Below are 11204 nucleotides of genomic sequence, written 5' to 3' on the forward strand. Positions count from 1 at the left end.
AATGCCCTTCTTGTATCTGCTGTTTTTCAAATGTCTTTAGCTCAAAATAGTCTCCTCATGTCAAAGTGGTATTTTATGGAGCAGCATATTCTGGTGCCCTTCGTTGCCAAATAACATTTCATCATATGGCTACTCCATATTTTGTTTATCAATTCATCAGTTTATGGGCATTTAAGTTGTTTCCACATTTAGACTATTATGAATAATGCTGCAGTGAACATTTGTGTATACACATTTTTATACAGATGCATGTTTTCATTTCTCTTGGGTAGATACCTAGAAATGAAATTGCTGGATCATAGGGTAACTCTATGTTTAGAATTTTGTAGACCTCTTTTAAAGGAAAAAAGTATCACTTGCTCCTACCTTTGTTTTCTTTTGTAATTATTATAATCTCTACTTAAATATGTCCAAACATCATGTCCTGCCTAAAACAGCCCCTCTCCCCATAATCACTCAAACACACAATTCTGTTTAATCTCCTTCACAGAGTTTATCATTATCTGAAATTCACTTGTTAATTTGTTCCCATCACTAGATATGTATATACTACTGTCCACAGTAAATTTCTTACTAGAATATGAGATTTAGCAAAAACTTTGTCTATTCTCAGTATTTCTCTATTCTCAGTATTTATCTTTGTCCCTAGCCCAAAGTAAGTGCCCAATGAATAGTAAACACAGAACAAAAAATTAAACTAAAATTTTTCTCTGGATAACCTGAAGATCTGGGGATTCTTGGACTCTACTTAGAGAAATTCTTATATGGATAGTATGTCTTATGTAAGAAGTTTCCCAAAAATGGAAGAGAGAAACTTATGGGAAACAATGAGACTTGAGCTGGGCCATAAGAATTACATGGGCAAAGTCAAAGATTTCAAACAGAGAGAAGCATGACCAAAATGTAAAGATGTGAGGGTCTACCTGGAGTATTCAGAGTCTCGTTATTACGTGGTTTTTATAAAATAGGTAAAACATGGATTATCGATTAGAGCTCTTTGCGTTCCATATCACAGAATCCAATGACTCTTCTCTTTCAACTTTGCTCACATATGTGTTGACATTGTTCTCTGGCAAGTCATTTCCTTTTATAGAGAGACATGGTGCCTGATCACCTAAAGCCTACATTATCATGGCTGATGATTCAAAAGAGAGAGATAATCTTTCTCCAAATATCCTTATAGCAAATCTCAGGAAAGCTCACAAATGACGCTAAGTCATGTATCTATCCCATAAACCAAGTGTTCTGATTGTTTGGGCCTGAGTATAGCTTTCGTGTCACATGGCAGAGAGACTTTACCCTTACTCAAACCAAATGAAATAGATTTTTTTATTGAAAAGAAGCATTCTGTTCTCAGAAGAAGGGTGGGTGGTACTTGAAAGGCTAATAATGGAAGCAAGCCGGGCTCAGTGGCTCAGCCTGTAATCCCATGCCTTTGGGAGGCTGAGGTGTGTGGATTGCCTGAGCCCGCGGGTTCGAGACCCGCCTGGGCAGCGAGACCTCATCTCTACAATAAATAAAAAAATCAGCTGGGTGTGGTAGCGCATGCCTGTAATTCCGGCTACTTGGAAGGCTGAGGCGGAAGGATCGCTGGAGCCCAGCAGGTCGAGGCTGCGGTGGCCGGGAGCGGCCACTGCACTCCAGTCTGGGTGACAGAGTGAGACTCCAACTCAAAAAAATAATAATAATAATAATGGAAGCAAAAATATTAACAGAATACTTCTACAGTAAAATAGACATACAGAACTTTTTTGGGATGAAAAACCAGATTTTTTAGGTTAAGGCTAAGAGAAGACTGAATTTATATCCATGACTGTGCTAGAAAACCCGTCCTTACAGTTTCTCTTTTAAAACAGTCATATTTCTAAAATCCAACAGCAAGCTTTCTTTTTGAAGATGAAAAGCCTTGCATATGGGCTGCAAACTTATGATTAACTGAGCGTAGGATTTGATAAAGAGTTCTATATTCATTTTGTCTACACATTTTTAAAAATGTGAGTCTTCCTAAAAGGACTCATTTTCGTCTCTTGGAGCCCTTAACACAGAAACACTCTTTTCTCATGGGAAGAGTTCACAATTGCTTTTCCATAGTTACATCCATCTGAGCATCACTCCCTAGAGGAAACTGGCATCTGAGAATCTACGTGGCTTTCCACTATATCTGTCTATTTTAGGTTGTTTTTCTTTGAGAACCAAAACAAGAAATACCATTAGTGGGAGCACCAATTATGAAGCTCCTGTGAACAAAGAGAGATTAAATAAAATAATACCCATTCTAAACAGGTACTTCCATTGGTCCATTTCTCTCTCCAAACTCTGTTTTTTAATTGAGGTTAGATAAGAGGCCTGTTGTTTTAGTTAGCCCAATGAGCAAAATTGATAAAATATAATAAGTAGATACATAAGTCCTGAATATTTTCTCTAAAGCTAAGATGACTGGTTATAGAATTTGATATCTTTATTGGGAAGCAAGATGACAATGCTTTGGTTATGGTTATGCCTCCTTCTTTATAAAATATGTATTCATTAAATCATTCAAAAATCAGATATTGAGCACCACTACACTTCTCATGCTAAAAGATGGACACTTAAAATTGTGTTTTGATTATTCAAACTTTATTTCAAAGAGTATGCCAATAGGAGAGGAGTTAAACTGACGAGAATAATTAGCTCAAGTCCAAAGTAAAATTTTTAATAAAAATGCTTTAATAAAAGTATTTGCAGCCTAATGTAGGAGTACAGGAGCATACAAAAACAAAGCACATAATTATGAAATAGGAAGAGGGGATAAATCTTGGCTAAGTAAGTAGTGTTTAAGTTGAAATTTAAAAGATGAATACATTTGTAATAGACAAAGAAATGAATGTGTTCTCTTCCTCAGTGTTTTATTTATTCATTCCTGGTTTTCCTTAATTCATTAGGTACAGTCATTGAGGAGGTTTTTCTAAATCTTAGCAACCCAACTTTATTTATCAGAAGTGCCTCCCCATCAAACTTAGTGGCTATTTTCTCAGCAGATCAGGATTCATGGTCCTCTTGCAGCCTTTGTAGAGTTTGAGAATCTTGCTCTAAAACACCACTCACCAGAGCTGCCTTTGCTGTCCAGGAACTGGCAACAGAAATGAGTCAAGGAACCTTTAGACTCTGTGTATAAGGCCCTTAATTTGTCATTATGCTGCAGGGGCAGTTTGTGATTTGTAGATCACAGGCTGATGTCTCAGTCTGTCTGGACTCAAAGTCCAGGGGTCAACATGCAGGTTCTTAAGCAATTGATTAAGCCTGTGTAACAATTCTCCCCCACTTAACCATCCCCTCCAAGACTGGAGACAACCTGGGTTGGATGATCTGTGCCACAAACCAGCTATTAGTATATCATCTTAGAAATCATCTACTAGGTTCCCGATCCTGTTTTATCAGTAAACAGCATTCAGACTTATGGTGAAGGGAAATCCAGGCCAAGGTTGTTCAGCTTCCACTGAATAACTTTTGACTTCAGATATGTGTCCTTGTGGAGAGTGACATTCATCAGAGAATATCTCCAACTCAACAATATATTCTATGTTGCATGCCATTGCCATTAATGAAACTACAAGTTTTAAAATTTAATATTTTTACATTTTCCAAAATTTGGTATGGTAGCCCAGAACTTAGCAAAATTTAAAATCCTCCATCTCTGCTACTCATGGACTTGTATCTCCTCTACATAGGTCTGTCTACACAAAATTCTTCTCTCCCGATTGTTGGAAATGACTTAAGAAGTCTATATACAGCATGTCTTCTGGTAGTGCAAATGTTTCCTTCTGTTCCTTATGATTAAGTTACTTGTATGTGCATGGTGGAGTCCACTGAAATTCTAAAGTCACAGTAATTGGCAGATGGAAGAAGTTCCATGCCATCAACTTTGAAGAAGGCTCTAGCTGCCTTCCTGCTTAACAGAGCAGTGAGAGAGATGAATTCTGTTTAAACTGACAGTGGGATGCATAACAAACAGCCCAAACCATCAAATTGTATTATTTTTAATCAACATGCATTATTCTCCCTGAAAAGCAAAATCTCCTCTTCATATTTTTTCTTCCCCAAAGAGTACATTTTTTCCTCTAGAAATAGCTCCTGTACCTCTCCTAGGCACTCGGCGCAGACAGTTATTGCCCTAAATGATGGATAGACTCACTCCTCAGTGTCTTTTCTCTGCCTCTTGTGAGCAGCATTAGACAATCTGGCAAAGCTCTTCTGGTCTGTAGGGCTCTCCGAGACCTGCTGCCGGCTCCTCTCAACTGGGCTAATGTAATTCCTCTCAAATCTATTGACCTGACCTCAGCCCTCCTCTCTCTCAAGCAGTTGTTTCCCTTAGCATCTCTTATTTCACTGCAGACTCAACTTCTTGTGAAAATATTGTGTGCCTGCTTTGGGCCAGTTTTTGAACAGCTCACCAAAACGGTACGTTTCCATAGATGGCTCAACTAGAGTGAACATTCTATTCCTCAGTGGAGCTGCAATCCGTAAAGGGATTGTGTCCTAAATCTTTACGTAAAGAAAAAGAACCATTTCAAGTCAAAATTAACTTTGAAAATCACACATTAGAGACCAACATACCACTCTCAATAGGTTCAACACAGACATATTTTCCTCCAGGTTGGAACAGACTGCTATTTCCTCATTTGGATATAAGACAGTAATTTGTTTTTATTTTAGTAGCCATTGTGTAAAATCACACTTAGCAAGGCAAGTAGCTCGCATTATAGAAGTCAGAGGGATTGAAACTCAACTGCAATATCAGCCTACGGGTGCTTCACCGCTCATGGTCACACTAGGACATGTGATCATTCAGAAAAATAGCCACTGGAATTGCCCACATGAATCAATCTCTATCCCACTCTCTCCTTCTTTCTCCTTCCCTGCTCCATCCCTCCACATATTCTCTTCTCTTTCTTCTCCCTCTCTTTTCCTTCTCTCTCTTCTCCATTTTGTCTTTCTTCTCTACCCTGTTTTCTTATTTCCCTCCTACAAACATACAAGACTTACTGGTTTTATTCTAAGGTGTCTTCATGTACATGTATGAAAAAGTCACCTTGAGCCCTTAGTGATTATCCCTGAAAACTTGTCCTTAACTTTCTCCACTGTTTGCCAGATCTTTGTTTCGTTTCCAGTCTCTCTCTCTCTCTCTTCCTGGACCTACCCACCTCGATCTTACTTTTCCATTTATCTTTGTTCCTCCAGGTCTTGATCTCCTTTTCGCCACCCACTCTCTTTTTTTTTGCTAAAAGAATTGACTGGCAAACTTGAAATGGATTGTTAAATAATTCCAGGGGACACTTTTTCTTCTACTCTCTACTACCTCTGGGTTTAATTCTGTTTGACAAATATTGGATGAGCATCTGGAGTGCAGGAGGCCTTTCCTTTCAGCAGAACCCTACCTCCTGCTTATCTGTACTCTGGCAGAACAATGCCCTTTCTTCATTTCAATATCTTCATCTACTTCAGATTTGCCCCACCCTTTCATCTCTTAGAACTTGGCTAGTCCATGTGTGATAGGTGTTTCCAGACCATCAGTTCCAAAGATGATGCTGTAAAGGTAACAATGTTCTCCTCAATTTTTTTCATCTTCATCTGTCCAGTCCTATTTCTTTCATCACTGGAAAAATGCTTTTCTCCTTCCTACTAGTCAGAACTTCATCTCACACATCTTTCTTCTTGTCTGAAACATCTTCTTTTCCCTTTGCCTATGTAAATGATATTCATTTCTCAAGGATCAACTTAAGACTAATCTCTTCTATCAGACTTATTACAACAAAATTATTGATTCCTTTTCTCAACTTGTGCAATATTTAAAGTCTATATTTATCACTCAGTGATAATTAAATGGCATTGTTTATTTCACAGTTTCTAAAATGTCCAAGGTCAAAATTTGCTTAGAAAATGTGGGCATTTTTGTTTTTGTTTTTGCCTGCACCCTGTTTGAACTTTTAAAAACCAGTACCCATTATCATAAAATGGATATATTTCATATTTAATTTTTTATTCCCTACTTCTCCTCCTCCTACCCCAAAGGAAGATTTGCAACATTGGACCTGCATTCCCCCATGGTAGAAAACAGCTGCCACAGAATAGTGGCTGCCCATCCTCCCATTCATCTGAGGCAAAGCTCTTCTGTACTTGAGAGTCCCATGCAATTCCCTTTTCTCATTTATAGTATCTGGCCCCCAGCTATGTAAAGCACTCACTACAATGTCTGGCAATAACTGCTGCTGCATTCACAGTCCTGATTATGATGTATCTCATATTTGTTACTTACCCATGCCTTATCTTTCAACTGGACTGTGAGTCCCTTGAACAGGGGCCATATGTAAGGAGATAATTAAAGGCTATTTGTCTCAAGGAAAAATAGGATTCATTGAGATTGGTAGGAGATTTTCTAATAGTGTTACTTGAGCCTTTTTGTTTGGAACAGGTGAAGGAGGTGAACATACCCCTGAGTAGAGAGATTTAGGAGCCCCAGTTTTCAAAACAAGTGCAAAAGTATATCTACATGGTATTCTTTTCCAGAAAGAAAACCTAGAGGTTTAAATGAGTGGATGTTTCTAAAATCAGAACTAGCCAGGAGTGGTGGCTCACACCTGTAATCCCAGCACTTTGGGAGGTGTAGACGAGAGGATTGCCAGAGGGGTTTGAGACCAGCCAGGGCAACTTAATGAGACCTTGTCTCTACAATAAATAAACAAATTAGCTGGGTGTGGTGGTGCATGCTTGTGGTTCCAGCTACTTCGCAAGCTGAGGCAGAAGGATTGCTTGAGCCCAGTGGGCCAAGGCTGCAGTGATGGTGAGCACAGCACTGCACTTCAGCCTGGGCAACAGAGTGAGGCTCCTACTCAAAAGCAAGCAAACAAACAAACAAATTAGACTGGGTTTTATTCCAGTTCAGACATTTAGTCAAAAAAAAAAAAAAAAAGTGAGCATCTATGATGTGGTGTTCATTTTGCTAGATCCTAGAGATACAGGAGTCCTTACCATGGTACTAAAAGCTTAATCAAGGGAAGAAAAAAAAATTCAGTTTTATTAAAATAACACTTTGCTTATATTGTTTACTCTTTTTTCTCTGGTTACTACCAGAAAAAAATATACTTCAAAGTTAGAAAAGGATAAATAAACAAGATGATGTAAAACAAGTGTAGATCTCACAATTTCTAAGCTCAAAGTCACACCAGGAATCACTAAGTATACAGTCTTTATCTGCAGATAAAGAAACTAAGGCTGAGTGTGATACTGTTCCACTCATATCTCCCACTGAGGGGACCATAGTTGGCTCACATCTCCAGCCCCCAACCCCATCCCCATGCTCACACCAAGTCCATGCCTCCCTCCCTGTCTGCTCCCAGTCAATGACTAAGTCAAGATCTCAGAGTGGGGATCTATTTCTCTGGAACATGGGACTCCTCTTGCAAATATCCTGACTCCAGGATTCTCCATCAGCCTGGCCTAACTTTTCTTATAACTCAGGTGCAATTGTCTTTTCTTTCCCTGATCATTTCATAGATGTCAGATCTGTATTGCAGTCTGAAGGCGTCTGCATCCTCCCTTTAACCTTGACAGGTACATCTAACCTTGTCTTAGTGTCTGCTTCTTGGAGAACCCAAACTGACACATTGAGTATGGTAATGTCATTTGAGCGTATTCACATAGCTGGTGAGTTCACATCTGGAACCTGCACCCAATTTACTTGACACCCCAAATAGCGTTCTTTCCATTAAATTTTAGTCCTACCATCATCCCAAGTAGAGAAACTCTTGAATGGAAAAGATGATGCTGAAGGAGAAAAAAATAAATAGCTAAGCTAGCAGTTACTGTTTTTAGGAGAAAAGAAAGGCAGATCCTGGGAAAGACTCTAGATCAGAAGCATTTCCTAAATTTCAATCTAGCATATGGCCCATGTGTTTTGCCCACCATGTCCTGTTTCTTTTCTAGTAGGAAACAATGTGTAGTGAGAATATCACCAGCTTTAGAGACAGAGAGACTTGGATTCAAATTCCAACTCTGCAATTTATTAGTGATAGTTGAGGTGATAATTGCAAATGAAGGAGGAATCAAGCAGACAGGGAGGCATGGACTTGGGAATGAGAGGAACATTCATGATAAAGAGATCAGCATGTATGTGTGAAGGCTCTGAAATGAATAGGAGCACCATTCCTTCAGGAGACCTAAAGAAGGCCACAGTGGCTGGAGCTCAGAGAGTAGGGTAAGAGTGGCATAAGATAAGGCCAAAAGACTAGGCAGGAGTTTGCAGGACCTCATGGGCTACAGTATGGCTTTTTTTCCTCTCTTAAGAACAATTACAGAACATTGTAGGACTTTGAACAAGTATGTGGGACTTGGGGTGGCAAAAAGATCAGGTTTATCACTTGAACATACCTCTCAGCTTCAGTGGAAACAGCTATAGAGAGCCAGAGTGGATGCTGGGACACTTAGGAGACTAAGGCAAAGGTAAATGGTGGCTCGATCTTGGGTGATGAAGACCAAAGGAAGGGAATTGATTAATACAGGCTTTGGGAATTTAAACCAATATAATTTGTTTATTGATTGGATATGGGAGGGGAAAGGTGAACTCTTAGGTTCACAACTGGTTCGCCTGTTGCATTTGGCCCTGTGCTGCACTCTTAGTAAGCGCCCATTGAATAGAAACTAGAGGTTTTCATCCCACCAGCCCTGGAAAGAGGAGCAATTCTAATTTACCTTATCTCACAGAGCTGGCAGAGAAGGAAGAAGCAGGTGTGTGCCCCAGAGCAGAAGTGATTTTTTTTTTGGCAAGGGAAGACATTAAACTAGGGCTTCAGATCCATCTTGCTGACCTTATACAATATGTTCTCTTGAGCAGAGGAGAAGAAATAAGGTCATGGGATTAAGGCCAGAAATGATGTAATGACAAAACTTCTTCAAACACCAGTTCTACTCTGACTAAATGGCAATGATCAGAAAATAAATTTGAAAGGCAAAGAACAATTTCTCTTTTATCACATTCCTATGTCTAAAATCTGGCTTAACCACAAGCCAAGTTCTTTATTAAGCTATGATATCTGTTGAGCGTTTGCTCTTTGTTCCAGGTACTGTGAATTTATGAGCTGAGCATTTATTGGGAGACAGACATTAATCAAATCTTCACACAAATAATATATAATTGCGAATTGTGATGCATGCTGAGAAGAAAAGGTTTTTGCTACTATAAGAATATCTGAGGGAATTCTTGACCTAGACTGTAGGGTCAAGAATCTTTGCTCTAAAGAAGTTGGTACTGACTAGGTGAAAGGGGTGGAGGACACCTTATGGAAAAGCATTTGAGGAGGAGGAAACAGCCTACATGGCAAGTTAGAACTGGCCTTTTCAGTGTTCTTCTCCTTGCTCCAAGGGATCTACCCATTAGAAAGGCAATTCAGTGAGGGTAGGGTGGGACCATAGAAAGCTGTGAGTGGCCATGCAGGATCAAGGGTATAAATGGTCAGTAGTTTCCTGTTCTGTAATATGTCTCCATGTGTAGTGAGAACACCATTGTGCCTTGGGTAGCAGCTCAGCAAGGACTGAAATTATGGCTTGTTTTTTTTAGAAGACCCAGCATGGGTGTCATAATGTTAATGACAAAAAGAGGCAAGTATGAGCTGCCTTTATTCTGTAGCCTAAGGTAACACAGCTATTTCCCCAATATGATGTAAGCTCCCTGAGGAGGACTAGTTTATCTCCTTGATATATAACTACTAATCACCAAGAAAATGTCTGACCTAGTTGGCATTTAATTAAAGTCTGGGGGGTCTGCACTCTGGCGGGGCATGCTCGGGTGGCAATTCCTGCATGGCTGAGGCCTGGCCACCGACCATGGCTGTGACCCTAGAGGACCTACAGAAAGAGCTGGAAGAGGTAAAGGAATTGCTGGAAAAAGCCACTAGGAAAAGAGTACGTGATGCCCTTACAACTGAAAAATCCAAGATTGAGGGAGAAATCAAGAACAAGATGCAACAGAAACCACAGAAGAAAACAGAAGTCCTTGACAATGAAAAGCCAGCTGCTGTGGTTGATCCCATTACAACAGGATGCACAGTGAAAATCAGTAATTATGGATGGGATCAGTCAGATAAGTTTGTAAAAATCTACATTACCTTAACTGGAGTTCATCAGGTTCCTACTGAGAATGTGCAGGTGCATTTCACAGAAAAGTCTTTTGGTCTTCTGGTAAAGAATCTCAATGGGAAGAGTTACTCCATGATTGTGAATAATCTCCTGAAACCTATCTCTGTGGAAGGCAGTTCCAAAAAAAGTCAAGAATGATACAGTTCTTATGTAGAAAGAAAGCAGAAAACACTAGGTGGGACTACCTGGCTCAGGTTGAAAAAGCGTGCAAAGAAAAAGAAAAGCCTTCATATGACACTGAAACAGATCCTAGTGAGGGGTTGAGAATGTTCTAAAGAAAATTTATGAAGATGGAGATAATGACATGAAGTGAGCCATTAATAAAGCCTGGGTGTAGTCAAGAGAGAAGCAAGAGACACAGAATTTTGAGACTTTGAAGTCTGATTGTGAACTGTAATGTGGAAATACTGATGTTTCCAATAAGGGAATGTTGGTGAGCTTCACATGCAAATTTACAAGATAACTATTTACAAGCCTTCTTCTAAGTAAAGGCAGTGAATTCTCCATTTCCTACTGGAGGATTTATGAAAATAAAATATGCTTATTAAACACTTCTTGCAAAGATGGCTTCATTAGTACCTTGATCATTTTGTTGAAGAAAGGGTTATATTACATTCTCATGTGAAATGTAGAAGGCAAATCTTGCCTAATGAAAATGCTACATTGTATATATTTTTGTTCAGCTAAGAGGTAGGAGAAAAACTATTTGCTTATCTTTAAGTTACATCAGCTCCCACCAATATAGGAATAAGAGTGCAATCTGAGTCTGTAACTGTGCTTGAAGGTTGTTATGGATCAGCCAACCCCTATTGCAACTTCAGCAGTGCATATACCATGTGTTACCATGCACTAACAATCCAGTCACAGATGTTTCTATCTAGGTTTTAAATATATTTGTTTGTGAATACAGAATAGATATGAATTATAAACTTGACAAGAATAGACACACATCTTTGTATAGTACCAATTAGTAAGTTTTGCCATGGATCAAATGGCTTACAAAAGTAATAACAGCAAAGCAAAAAATAATTGATTTG

The 11204-nt window shown here is 39.2% G+C and overlaps 1 pseudogene across 1 annotated transcript; it reads left to right on the forward strand.

The window, feature by feature from the left end:
- Positions 1–9845: 9845 nt before the first annotated feature.
- LOC103264152 lies at positions 9846–10723 on the forward strand (annotated as a pseudogene). The gene has a single exon (XR_002482182.1). The product of XR_002482182.1 is annotated as a calcyclin-binding protein pseudogene (transcript).
- Positions 10724–11204: the final 481 nt, after the last annotated feature.

The sequence above is a fragment of the Carlito syrichta genome, unplaced genomic scaffold (assembly GCF_000164805.1).
Source record: "Carlito syrichta isolate Samal-C Ts95f unplaced genomic scaffold, Tarsius_syrichta-2.0.1 Scaffold305615, whole genome shotgun sequence".
Lineage (NCBI taxonomy): Eukaryota > Metazoa > Chordata > Mammalia > Primates > Tarsiidae > Carlito > Carlito syrichta.